At 41.6% G+C, this 12,719-nt stretch overlaps 1 protein-coding gene across 2 annotated transcripts in view; it reads left to right on the forward strand.

The window, feature by feature from the left end:
• Positions 1-12,719, forward strand: part of LOC306925293 (mannosyl-oligosaccharide 1,2-alpha-mannosidase IA) — a 249,564-nt gene that overhangs the window by 94,733 nt on the left and 142,112 nt on the right. The gene's annotated exons all lie outside the window — the stretch shown is intronic.

Below are 12,719 nucleotides of genomic sequence, written 5' to 3' on the forward strand. Positions count from 1 at the left end.
AAACTGTGCATGCATATTCCCACTAGGCTGAGGAAGAAATGCCACTTGACAGTTTTCGAATGAGCCTCATGGTGGCGCTACAACAGGCCAAGCCGCGTCTCACACACACACACACACACACACACACACACACGTTTATATATTACTCCTACACATTTTGCCAAACATCACACACACTGGTGGAGACCTGTGCCCGGAAGGGCACTTTTTCTAGTTTCCACTTTCATTTTTACTGAATCAAGGTTAGCTCGGGCTGAATCTTTGCCCAAAAATGGAGTTGACTGAGGTCATAGTACTGACATCATAGTGTTTATGTCATAGACTGACATCATAGACTGGCAACATGACAGGTGGGTGAGAGAAATTTCTCCCTTGCGTTGCGTCAGTTACGTGATCTTTCTCGTTCCGTCGGGTTGAGATCTGATCCCGAGCCTACGCAACCATATTGCTTGCGTTGCGTAACTTGCGTCGAGGACACAAGAGGGAAGCCACTCCGTTGTAAAAATAAACACGAACAGGCATGGCTATCTCACATTATTTCACGCCAACATGAAAGTTAATAGTTGTGTATAATTTATAGTCTCCTACATACTTCATTTTGGTGACAATGTGATGTTTACAGACGCGATGTACTATTACAAATGCTGTTTGGTTTGTTGACAAGCTAGCTTGCCAGATTCTGTGAGTGAAACAAGCGACCAGGTCTATGAAAACAAACCCAAAAGAAGTAACCAGTTTCACCACTTGAGCCCGATTACATCAGCTATTTTCAAAAATAATCATGAAAGCAAGTCCAAATAAGCAACTACACTTCAGAAATAATCCCAAACTAAAGCAACGGGCAACTATGGATATTAAGCTATATGTACAGGAAAACTAGCCCAAAGTTGCTTACCTGTATATTAATCCATTGAGACCTGGAACGCATCCATGTCACGTTAGCGTTTAACCACATTAACCATTAACCCATTTTGGGCGGGAACCCCTTTTGGTGTTTTAAACATGTTATAATTTAGCTATTGAAAAATAGCAGATCTACAAGCTCATAGCGCGCCACCGAGTGGCGCGCTATGAACTTGTAGGTCTGCTATTTTTGAAAAATCGTTAAAATGTGCCTCAAATCTTTCCGAAAATTGTCATGATTTAGAAAACGTTTTTTTTTTAAATTTCGACGTCAGGCCTGAATGGGTTAAGCAGAACTGGCAACACTGCAAACAAGCGCTGTCAATATATCATTTATACGTTTCATCCTAATCAAGGCAATAAAAAGCATGTCATCTTGCACCATTAATGACCTACCACCTGTTGAATCAGAATTCAGGACGCCGTCATGATTGTCATATCCAGTCATAAGACATGATGAAGAGCACTGGCTTTTGTTAAATACATAACGTTTACACTACATTATTATTATTATAACACGTACAGTACACAGTACATGCAACGTTTGAAACCACCAACAGTTAAAAAAGGCATGGACAAGTCAGTCAATGACAATTGTTTATTGAAATAAATATTACGATGACGATAACTGCAAAGCTTTGCTTGGTACATCATGTTCTGCATGGGACTGTTGGGACGTCCTGGAAGAGAATAAAAAGGCACAGATGTGCAGACAGTGAGGAGTTTGAATTTTAAGTGAAAAGAACGATTACTTGTAACAGAGTATTTCTCTATAATAAAGATGGCTAGCCAAAGCTAGATGGCTAACTAGCCATAGCTGCTGTCACCATAGGCATAGAGCATAGTTATAAATAATATACTCTAAAGGTTGTCACCTGTCTTAATGATTGTTGTTGGTCCTTCTGCTTGATCTTCTTCCTTGGGAGTTCTCCATCACAGTTTATGATGGCATAAATACTGGTGTAGTTTTGACAACAAACCATGCCATCATCCCTTGCCAGTTGCAACAACAACAACAACAACAACAACAACAACGGGGGAAAAAAGACCAGATCTATTCACTTCCTGAAAATGCAGCGTTGCTTTCTGGGACAGCTTCATAGTGTCCCAGCTGCCATCTAGTGGACTAATAGATGCTTGCACATTACAGTGATTTATAATCCGACGCAAGAAAACGCAAGACAACGCAAGCAACGCAAGGACTATAAAATAACCTTGCGTTTTCTGTGTCCGTTTGACTCCCCCACGCAAGGAACAAAACGGACTATGTAGAGGCCTTAAGAGGATGCATGTGTGTGCATGAAGGATGAGGAAAGAGAGGGTTTATTGTCTGTGCAGTGAAATTGGCTCTATTTCTGACTGAGATTTAATTAAGGTGAGAGGATTGGACTGTCACACTGTTCAGCAAGGTTGACTGATGTGTTCCACCACCTCAGAAAGTCAAAGGAAAGGAATCAGTAACATTTCTTATAAACCCATGTTCATAACTCAGGGAAAAACACATTGTGCACGGTAGCTTTAAATTACTGGTGTCTGAAATTGATAATAAATTAAAGCGCTGTTCCTCCAAGAGGTTATTCTGCTTATCGTTACACGTGGCGTCTGCAAGCCCAGTTATTAAATTAGAATTTACGAGGGTTGTTTCCTTCCCGTGCAACCTAGCGGTAGGCACAGCTCTGGGGTTTTATCCCCTTTATAAAGTACCTGGTTTTATGATTAGCATAAAAACAGCCAGGCATGATGTTTTTGCTGTTGTTGTTGAATATGTGTTCCCTGAGACTACTGTAAAACACTTCCTCAGAAAAGACAAAGTGCAGTGTATTCTCCCCTCTCCTCACTTTGCTTTTATCTAATAGGCGTACAAGCAAAAAATAAAAACTGTTTTACTGAATGTGGAAACCGCGTTCAATGCCAGTTCCCATTTAAAAACATTGAAATCTCAAAGGTATTCCTTTCCTTTTCTGACTGTAGTGGAATCACATTTAGAGATTAAAGCAGTGGCTGGGCTGATATGCTCAGGACACTTTTGACTTCAAAGGCCTTCTTGGCACTTGAGACAGGAAGAGGAAACGGTTTGGAAACGTATTTCAAAGTGTCTAACTGAAGGCCTGTGTTGCGTTGTAAACGTTGGGAGAGGAATCGAGGATACCATTATTAATGAATGTGCTTCACTGAGCATTTTCTTTGTGATCCTGGATATCAAGCCACATCATGTGCATACTAGTAAAATACAGTTTGATTCATACATTTTAATGATTTAGTTCTACGCAATTGGTGTGTTGTCATTGACCAGAAGTGCCATGGTGTGGATAAGCAAACTATTGCCAATCTTTCACAGTAACCTATCCTCTACTGTAGCACGACCTGTCATGTATTATTGTGATTATACCACAGTTCATTATCAATAATTAGCTCTATATTCCCATAGCAGCTATTACTAATAAGAGTGTTTGTTCAATAACGAGGATCAGTAACAGAAAATGTATTTTCAGGTGAGGATACAAAGGACAAACAAGTGAAACTGGAAGTGATGGAACAAATTGTTGAGATGGGGTTCTCTCCCCTGATTGGACGGAAGTGTTAGTATTTCCTGTTTTATAAAAGAGCTGGAGATGATGGGAAGACCCATTTACCCCCGTTACTGAACAAACATTTTAACAATAAACTTTTCATACCAAAAATAACCAAAAATATCACTTACACACCACACCATTAATAATTCATAATATGCCATACATACCCCCACATCAGTGTGTACAAATCATTACTGTCGGGAAGAAACATTGTACAATACAACCAACACTGTTACTTTTCAGTGCCAATGTATTCACAATTGTTATTGTTGTTAAATATTTATAAACCTCACAGACAGACTTAACCACTTTCAGCCTGGCATATGTTGGGCATGTTCATTATAGACGAAAATGTACAAACACATTAAAAATCTAATAGTGAAAATAGCTGTAAGCTCACGTGTCGCATTTCATACATCTAAGAAAAAGTAGGGTTTTTACAAGGGAAAAAAAGAATTGATTAAATCAATTAATTACCAGCTGCATTATTATTATCTGCGGCTGTCCGCTATAACTGCTTCTGTCAGTTTCAGCACAGTAGTTTAGGTAGGAACCAAATTTCTCTAAGAACTATTGTGTTCTGAGTCGTTCATTTTCGCCCGGACATATTTGCGGTGCGCACATACGTCAGCCAATGAGAAAACCAGCTGGACTAGCTTGCACATCGATTATAGACTCAGCTTGCTATTGCATAGCAGCTGGCAAAAAGATGAAAGATGGAGATGCCCGGCAGCGATATATTTTCTAGACACCAGGTTTATTTAGGCTGGTCATCAGTTTAATTTCATTGTCATCAAAAATGCAATTAAAACTAATTTGTTCAAGGCCAACAGATTTGTCAAAGTCATTCTAATTCATTTTTGCTCACTGGCATACTGATGCTGGTTAAGGTCACGTTATTTCTGACAGCCGGCATCCGGCGGCCGTTGCTAGGTTACAGGTATAGTAAGGTAATACATAAGGTGGAGAACTGGAGATATATACCTTTATATGACTGCACTGTAGTGGAATACTGTATGTATGCCTGTATACACAAATGTCAGTGTTTAATGTCTAAGGGCTTGCACTCACACACTACTATGCACAATGCAGTCTCTTTTACTGTATCCATGTATTACACAGGGAAAATACCATTAGAGAGCTCCATCCACACCCTTATCCAACTGTGTAATAGCTGTTATCTAGGAGGCTGGGAGGAGAGATGAAGGTGATTTCAGGGTGAGGTGGGAGGGTGTATAAAGGAGTCTTAATTCTTACAGGTCTATTTATAATCATTTGTACACTTTTCGAGTTATCAATTCGATTTTCACTCTGCATGTGTAACTGTAATCCGCAGCAAAATGCTTGGATTTAATTAAACACTGTGTTTATTTCGACAACTGGGTTAATTGTATCAATCTCAACATCAAATGAACAGTTAAGTGTACCGTAAAACAATTCAATTAATCTACTGACAATTATAGTCATCCTGATCTCTCTCAGAGCAGCAGTATTGGGTACTCTACATTAAGTTTTCCACGCAAATCATGTTTACACAGATCATGTGTCACCGCGTGAATCTCGTTTGCGTCCGAGCATAGGCATGGTAACAATATAAAGGCAATATTAGTTTGCCTCTTCTACAAAAATAAAACGTACAAGTTAGTTACAAGGCTGCATTCTGTGCCAAGCTGTCATTCTCTTGTTGTATTATTTATTTCTCAATCTCACCACGGAGTAACCTCGCGTCTCGGAGGACAGTCAAGACGGGCAGTGTGTCGGTAGGCCAATCACAGGCAGGCGGGGCGTTACCATGCCTCAGCCATGCCTATGCTCGGACGCAAACGAGATTCACGCTGTGTCACCTACCTACTGTATGCCAGTGTTTGGGACTGGAATAACGGTCACTTCGGCCTCCTGAGCTACCTGCCATCTGCGAGCGGTGTGACAAAACAGCCCAATTTCAGTAATATAACAATAAAATGGAGGGGTTTTCGCCAGTGTGTAGATCCGAGGAGAAATCAAACCGACAGGTGACACGTTGGAAAACAGGTCACTAGATGTGCACTTCCTTTTCATCTGAATGAAAGTGCTTTTTATAGAAACCCTTCTCAGCTTGTCTTACTGTGATTTTTCAGAGAAATCCATTAACGGTGCCCCCTTTCGTCTCTCATGTTTGGCCTAAAAATGAATCTGCCTTTTTAGTTTGTTTTTTCACTTGCTAAAACTCTTTTTTACTGTTACACCTGCCGATTAATGGTGTAATTCATGGTCATGTGTTTGGAGTTTTCTGTGAGGAGGACAATGTGAATTTTGGATCTGTCCCTGTCATTATCCAAACAATACACAGCATGGATTGTGGAGAGTAGATCAGTCCCCAGGCAGCCCAGTCAAATTGGCAATTTCTTGCACACAAATTACTTTCCACTCTTTCCTGTGTGATTTTTTCCCCACCACCTTTTACTGTGCTTCAATTTTTATAATAATAAAAGCTTTGGTGCAGACTACTAGTTTGTGTTTTATTTTCACAAGCATCTATTTTTGGCCTGCTGTTCTATTAGCTAGCCAACATCAGTAAGAACACAGTTAAATCCGAACTGTTAATTTAACTCTGAAAGTGTGAAAATAGATTTTTACGCTTTCAGCTTTTAATTAACACTGTGAGGGAGGAAAGGCGAGGGGTTGAGGTTGTTGTTAGTGGGTGTGTTGTTTAGATTGGTGTTTCCAGTAACATGAGAGACCACTTACTTGACTCACAACTCCTACAGCATGTGTCGACATTTCTTGGATGTCTTGATTGAGCTGGTTCAGTGATCCAGGGAAATTGAAAAGAGAGAAGCCTATTTATTTGAGTGGAGCCTTTTGTGTTCTTGTTGAACAACCTCTCTTTGGTTACAATGCTGCACTCAATATAACCCCATTCTCATAAATGGCTCGGCTCCTTTCCAGAACTAATTTATGTATGAACGTATGAATATGGCAATTTACTGTTGTGTTTACTGAAAGAACTAAAGTTGGAAATTACTTAGTTTCTGCTCTGAAGTCTGCATTCTTGGACTTCAAGCATGCCCATAACCCCAATCAGGAGTCTTATTTCTAACAAGACCATTACAGGTACATTTTTACACTCAAGATGTCCAAAGCTTTGAGTCTTCCTGGTTGCACAGTGTAGAATCATTCGGTGTAGTAGCGCGCTGTGCTAACCCAGTGGCATATCTAACAATAACATCAGGGCCTCGGAACCCCTTGAATGCACAGATTCTTTCTTGTCCTTCTCCACACCCATTAGAGGTTGATGGTCTTCCCACCTGCTGGTACCCACTGGGCCAGATGGCCATATTGAGGCTCTATCTGATGGACAAAAAGCCACTCCAAGCCACCATCCTGCTGTGTGGCCTGTGCTCCATCTGATGACTGTATGACTGGAAGCGAGAGGCGGTGTATCTCACAGTTGGAGCTATCAGTGGGGGACAGTGCCACACACTGTCCTCCTGATCAATGATGGGATAATCCATTAAGAACACCGCACAGAGGAATAGTTAGGGTAGTAGCACAGGTAGTTACTTTAAAGCACCGGTTTTCAACGTTGGGGCTGCCGGGTTGGCCGAGGTCAAGGTGTGTGTGTGTGTGTGTGTGTGTGTGTGTGTGTGTGTGTGTGTGTGTGTGTGTGTGTGTGTGTGTGTGTGTGTGTGTGTGTGTGTGTGTGTGTGTGTGTGTGTGTGTGTGTGTGTGTGTGTGTGTGTGTGTGTGTGGCGTGCGTGCGTGCGTGCGTGCGTGCGTGCGTGCGTCCCTGCGCGCACACGCATACACACACACACACACACACACACACACACACACACACACACACACACACACACACACACAATTGGCCAGTATTGTTTAAACATTTATTTTACTTGCCACTGAAAGTGATTCTGACCGTTATTTATTTTAATATTGTGGTAACAACAAACACTGGGTCAGGAGTCAGGACTCCTGTGTCATGTCTTTAATTCTCTCCCCATTGGTCGTCAGTGAAGTCTATATGGGCCATTTACACACCTGAGTACTTGAGTTCTGTCTCCTGAACAATACGGGACCTGACTCCAGACATTTTAATAGGCTCCTCATGGCTATATCTCCTGGCATGAATCTTTCATGGGATGTTGCAAGAATCAGCCCTGGCAGACAGACTCAAGAGAGTGCTTGGCACAGGCCACACACACATTGCTACTAATGATGCATTCGGGAAAGAGTTCAGGTAATGCATCTGTTAACTCTTTCTGCGCCACTAGGTGGCAGCAGAGTGTATGTAGATAAGCCTTTCCATTTTCATTTCCGGTTTCCAAGCTTGCAGACCGCCATTGTAATGATCGGCTTATATTAGCATCTGCTAACGCTGTTTACCTTTTGCCAGAAATGTTAACATCATAACCACGGACAGCGCACGTAGTTTCAGAGATACGAGGCATAGAAGATCCTACTTTGAGGCTGTGTGCAAAAATCCTGGTGCTGGCGATGACGGAGGCGTTGCCTAGCAACCCGGCCAATGTTAAAAGGTGATTTTCGGCTAAACCGTTTGATATTTGGTGTAAAGCTTTAGGTACGAACATGTTCGTACTTAGCAGATGACGTCCTGGGCGGGGAGAGGGGGTCAGTGTTGTGACCTTACAGTATATATGGAGATGGCCATATATTGTGGCATGACCTGTCACGAGGCATGATGTCACGAGGCGTGACCATATATGGAGATGTGATGTCACGAGGCGTGACCACATATGGAGGCGTGATGTCACGAGGCGTGACCATATATGGCGTGTGTGACTAACGGACGGGAGATCCGGGGTTTTCATAGTAAATGCAACCTACAGTCGCAATACAATTGGGGTGGTTGTATTTTGTCCATGCTCTTATATTGAGACATTCATATTGTGAGAAAGGTCATGTCTCACCTAGACACAGGATCTGACCTGATGGTCAGTATTCAATGTATCATGAGCAAGCAGGCAGACTCTATTAGCTCAACGGTAAAAATGTCAGCAACAGTAGAAGAGGAAAGTAACATAGTTCTGCTTTTTACTGACATTGTCATTTATATATTTTTTAATGAATTCAAATTCACGTTAATTCATCCCATGTATATTATAAACATTATTATTACCAGTCTCGTTACACATAGATGCGTGTTGTATACTGCGTGGACTAGACTAGAGTACCAAACGAGCTGCAACCATTCGGAACGGATCAGTGTATGTGTGGTCATCACACTGGATATGGAAATCATGAAAATTACTATATAAAAAACTATAACTTTATCTGGAGTTTACTTCTTTGAATTACAAATGACAGTTTATTAGCCACATGATTTCATTCAACTGCCATTCTGTCACCATCACCATCTCCAACATTCAGCCCACTGACAGGCAGCCCGCTGTCGGTATCCGTCAAGGCAACAGGTCTTCCAGCAAGACACGCTGTACAGTATCTAATCTATGGAAGATGGCGCTTATTTACTGTTGATTCATTATTATTCCATGGGCCTTGACTTGAGTATATGCTGTGGTGTGCAGAGACATTTTGAGGGGCAGGTGCTCAAGTGAAAAAAGAGCACATTGTGCAGCGCGTGGAACTGCCGGCTATTATTTTATTGTCCTGTAATGTCATTCATATCGAATGTCATGTTTTATGTTCTGTGTGGACCCCAGGAAGATTAGCTGCTGCTATGCACCAGCTAAACTCTAAAACTCTTAATAGTGTGTGAGATTTATAGATTTTGGGGCATAAATAACATATCGGCAGCTTTTAATCCAGAATTGGTAGATGTCACCATGTACCACATACTGTACACTGTACAGAACAAAAATAAAACGAACAAACCGTGCAAAAAACTAACTTTCAAAAGGGCACATTGCTGTTCAGGGGGCAAAAGAGCAGGTACTCTAGCACTACCTCATGTCTATCTGTGCACGGCCTTGAGTATAGAGCGTCGCAGTCCCGCCTCCTACCCGGGACCAGGAAATGAAACCCAATGCATTATTCGCATAGACATTTCTTAAAGTATTTATTTAAAGACGGTTACGCCGCGGACAAAGCCAACTCGAGTCGTGACAACTCATGACAACACAAACAATATTTTGGACCAAACAAATAATTAGAAAGAAGAAAAAAACGGCAGGTTACAACACTTTTTTTGTTGTTTTTCTTCTTTCTAATTATTTGTTTGGTCCAAAATATTGTTTGCTGTTGTCATGAGTTGTCACGACTCGAGTTGGCTTTGTCCGCGGCGTAACCGTCTTTAAATAAATACTTTACGAAATGTCTATGAGAATAATGCATTGGATTTCATTTCCTGGTCCCGGGTAGGAGGCGGGACTGCGACGCTCTATATGGCAACAGTTTTAGCTGGCATTTTTTTCATTTACATTTTTGAGTGGTGCAACCACTCCAAGGAACAGCAATGTCCGTGTTAACCTATGTATGTGACTATGTGACTATGAGTAGCAGTAGGGGCAAAAGTGGCGCTGTTGTGCCAGAAACAGAGAGAGAGAGAGATAGTGCTGCACTGTTGCCTGCTAATGAGAGAGAGGGGGGGGGGGGGGGGGGGGGTTGCAGGGGGAGAGGGGAGTTGCACCACTCAGTTCACACGGGTGTGATTTTTTCATGTCATATGAAAGCAGAGAATCGTAGCAATTCAAGTGAACCTCAGCGCTGTCTAAAACTATACTTTATAGGCAAAAAAACCCCCAAAAAAAACATTTGTCCGCGGTTGTAATAGTGGCGGCAGCAGGATTTGAACCCAGGAGGTGTGGGGAGTTGTCTAATTACTCTAGGCTCTATAGTCTTAATCACACAGTATATTATATATATATATTATATTATACTGTAGCAGATACATACTACAATGACTTCCATCACCAGCAGCTCTGCTTGTATTTATGTATTTATTATGTGATAGTTTTAAATACTGTCATTATACCATATACCCCCCATAGTGATATGTGAAGAATTTATGAAGGTACAGTATGAAAAAGATACCTAATTTAGTTCTGCAAATTTAGATATTTAAATTTAAAGGGACAAATACCAAATAGGAATTACAGTTACAAATCACGCTATTACACCAAATCATAATGATTCACTAAGAACTGAAAGACAATACAATTAGTCCCAAGGCTATAGCTCTAAATCTGGTGTCTAAACCAGTTGTATTTAGCACAACTGCACAAATTATGCACAGCCCAATTAGCAGCTGGGTGATAGTATTGTTAGGTTTGCTGACTCCCAATTACTTGTACTGTAATTATAACTATGTAGACTTTTTTTTATTTCAAAGTTTATATACAGTATTTGCAACATTAATGTTTTGTGGCCGGGGTGGAGATTTTGAATTGCTTCCTTGTTGTACTATTGACCACATTTGACAGTGAGCTATGCTCTCCAAATCAAAACCACAGGCCCGTATTTCAAAAAGGGCACCATTTAAAATGATTAGGAAATTAATTTGATCAATCATGTCTGTAAGATCCTGTTTTCCCCTTCATGACTCCAACATAATAGCGTCTTTAATACTTAATGATTAAAATCGTGTTTGAGATTGATTCCAGGCAGCTATTATTTCCATGCATGAATGATCTGTAGCCTCGCCTTTTTCTGTCATCGTGGCCCTTGTTTTGGGGGCTTGCTCGTAATCGACAGCAGTGTGGTGCTGACTCAGGATGAGACCAGCAGTGGCCTTGCGGGATTGCAAGATTCCATCGCTGCTCGCAATAAATGTGTTTTTAACAGGCAGGAAATGGCTCCGTTCTGCAGGTTTGGCACTGGAGGCAATGTAGGAATAAGAGGTGTGTGGGTGTGAGGGAGGTAAAGTGGGAGGTTCAGGCGAGAAGGGGAAAGAAGGACTTAGGGTAGCTGATTCTGTGTTTTTTCTGCCAAAGGTCCCCTCGGCTTCAGGTGATGACACAGCACCTCGTTAACGCAGTGGTGTCTCAGGACTGCCGTGCTGAGGTGCTGGGGTGATTCATTACCACGATCCACGCTATCATCTTCAGATTAAACGGCGACTCACCCGTGGCACCAAACATAACAATTGTATTGCAAGATGTGGATGGGAAGGAAGTTGCCTAGAGCAGATTGAGGGGCGACAATGAATGGGAATATTTATTATATTTCTATACGACTTCTCCTTGTGTGGTGTGACATGGTGCAGGATGTTTTGGTGAAAGGAGAAGTATAACTTTTAGTTACATTTGAGGTATTGTGTATTGTCATTGTGGTTCAGACAGGATTTCATTGATACCTCCGGAAAAGAGACACTGAGACAGTGCTCTACTGTGAGACACTGAGACAGTGCTCTACCCCCCCCCCCCCCCCCCCCTCCCTTTACTCCATATATGAAGCGGTTGAGCCCAAAACCAATTCTTAACATTGGTCCGGTGGCTATTCAACGCCTCCGTCACCACCAGCTATGGGATCTTTGCAAGCCCCCATCCATTTACCTCGGTTAAAAGCAGGATTTTCAAAGCCCCATAACTCTGCTTCTACGTTAGCTGTCCATGGTAATCCTTTGTCTCGCAATGCTCCCAATATGTAAACTTTTCTAAACAGTGTGAGCTAATGCTAATGATAGCCGATCCTTACAATGATAGTCTGCAGGCTGGTACAGCGGAGCTGTAAATGAGCCAAACAAGGAAATAAGGCTGGCACACCTTAACTACACTTCTGCTGCCACTGGCAATAAAAGAGTTAATGATGTTGAGACGGATGCAAAGATGTTTTCTGCAAATAAGAGTACAACTCACATATAGGGCATTTGCCATTGTTTAGGACATAAACATTAACGTCGGACCTGATTCAGTAATTAAAGCAAGTTAAAGTTACAAGTTATTAAATTAAAAAGCTGCTTCATGCAGCTGTGGGGATTACTGTGCATGTAGAAAGATGATATTCCTCTCATTGGAATATTAATTTATGTGTTGTAGACTTCAGTTGTGTACATTAGATTTGTTTCATACGTTGTTTTTATTGGCCTATCTTTATATAAGGACGTGTGTGTGACTGTTTGCGTCCCTGTGCAGCCTCACGCGTTTCTCTTGCCCTTCCTGCACTACTTCTTAGCTAGTGTGATGTGTACATTATTAGTGTATGTACAGACTCATGCATTCTATACACCCGGTGCTCCACCATTGTTTGTCTAACTGTCTCTGAAGGTCTGCAGCTTCTGGGGTTTCTGTCCTGTGATCATTTTGTTCTCTTTCTGCATCTATTTCTCTGCATCTATTTCTC

The sequence above is a fragment of the Electrona antarctica genome, assembly GCF_951216825.1.
Source record: "Electrona antarctica genome assembly, chromosome: 6".
NCBI lineage: Eukaryota > Metazoa > Chordata > Actinopteri > Myctophiformes > Myctophidae > Electrona > Electrona antarctica.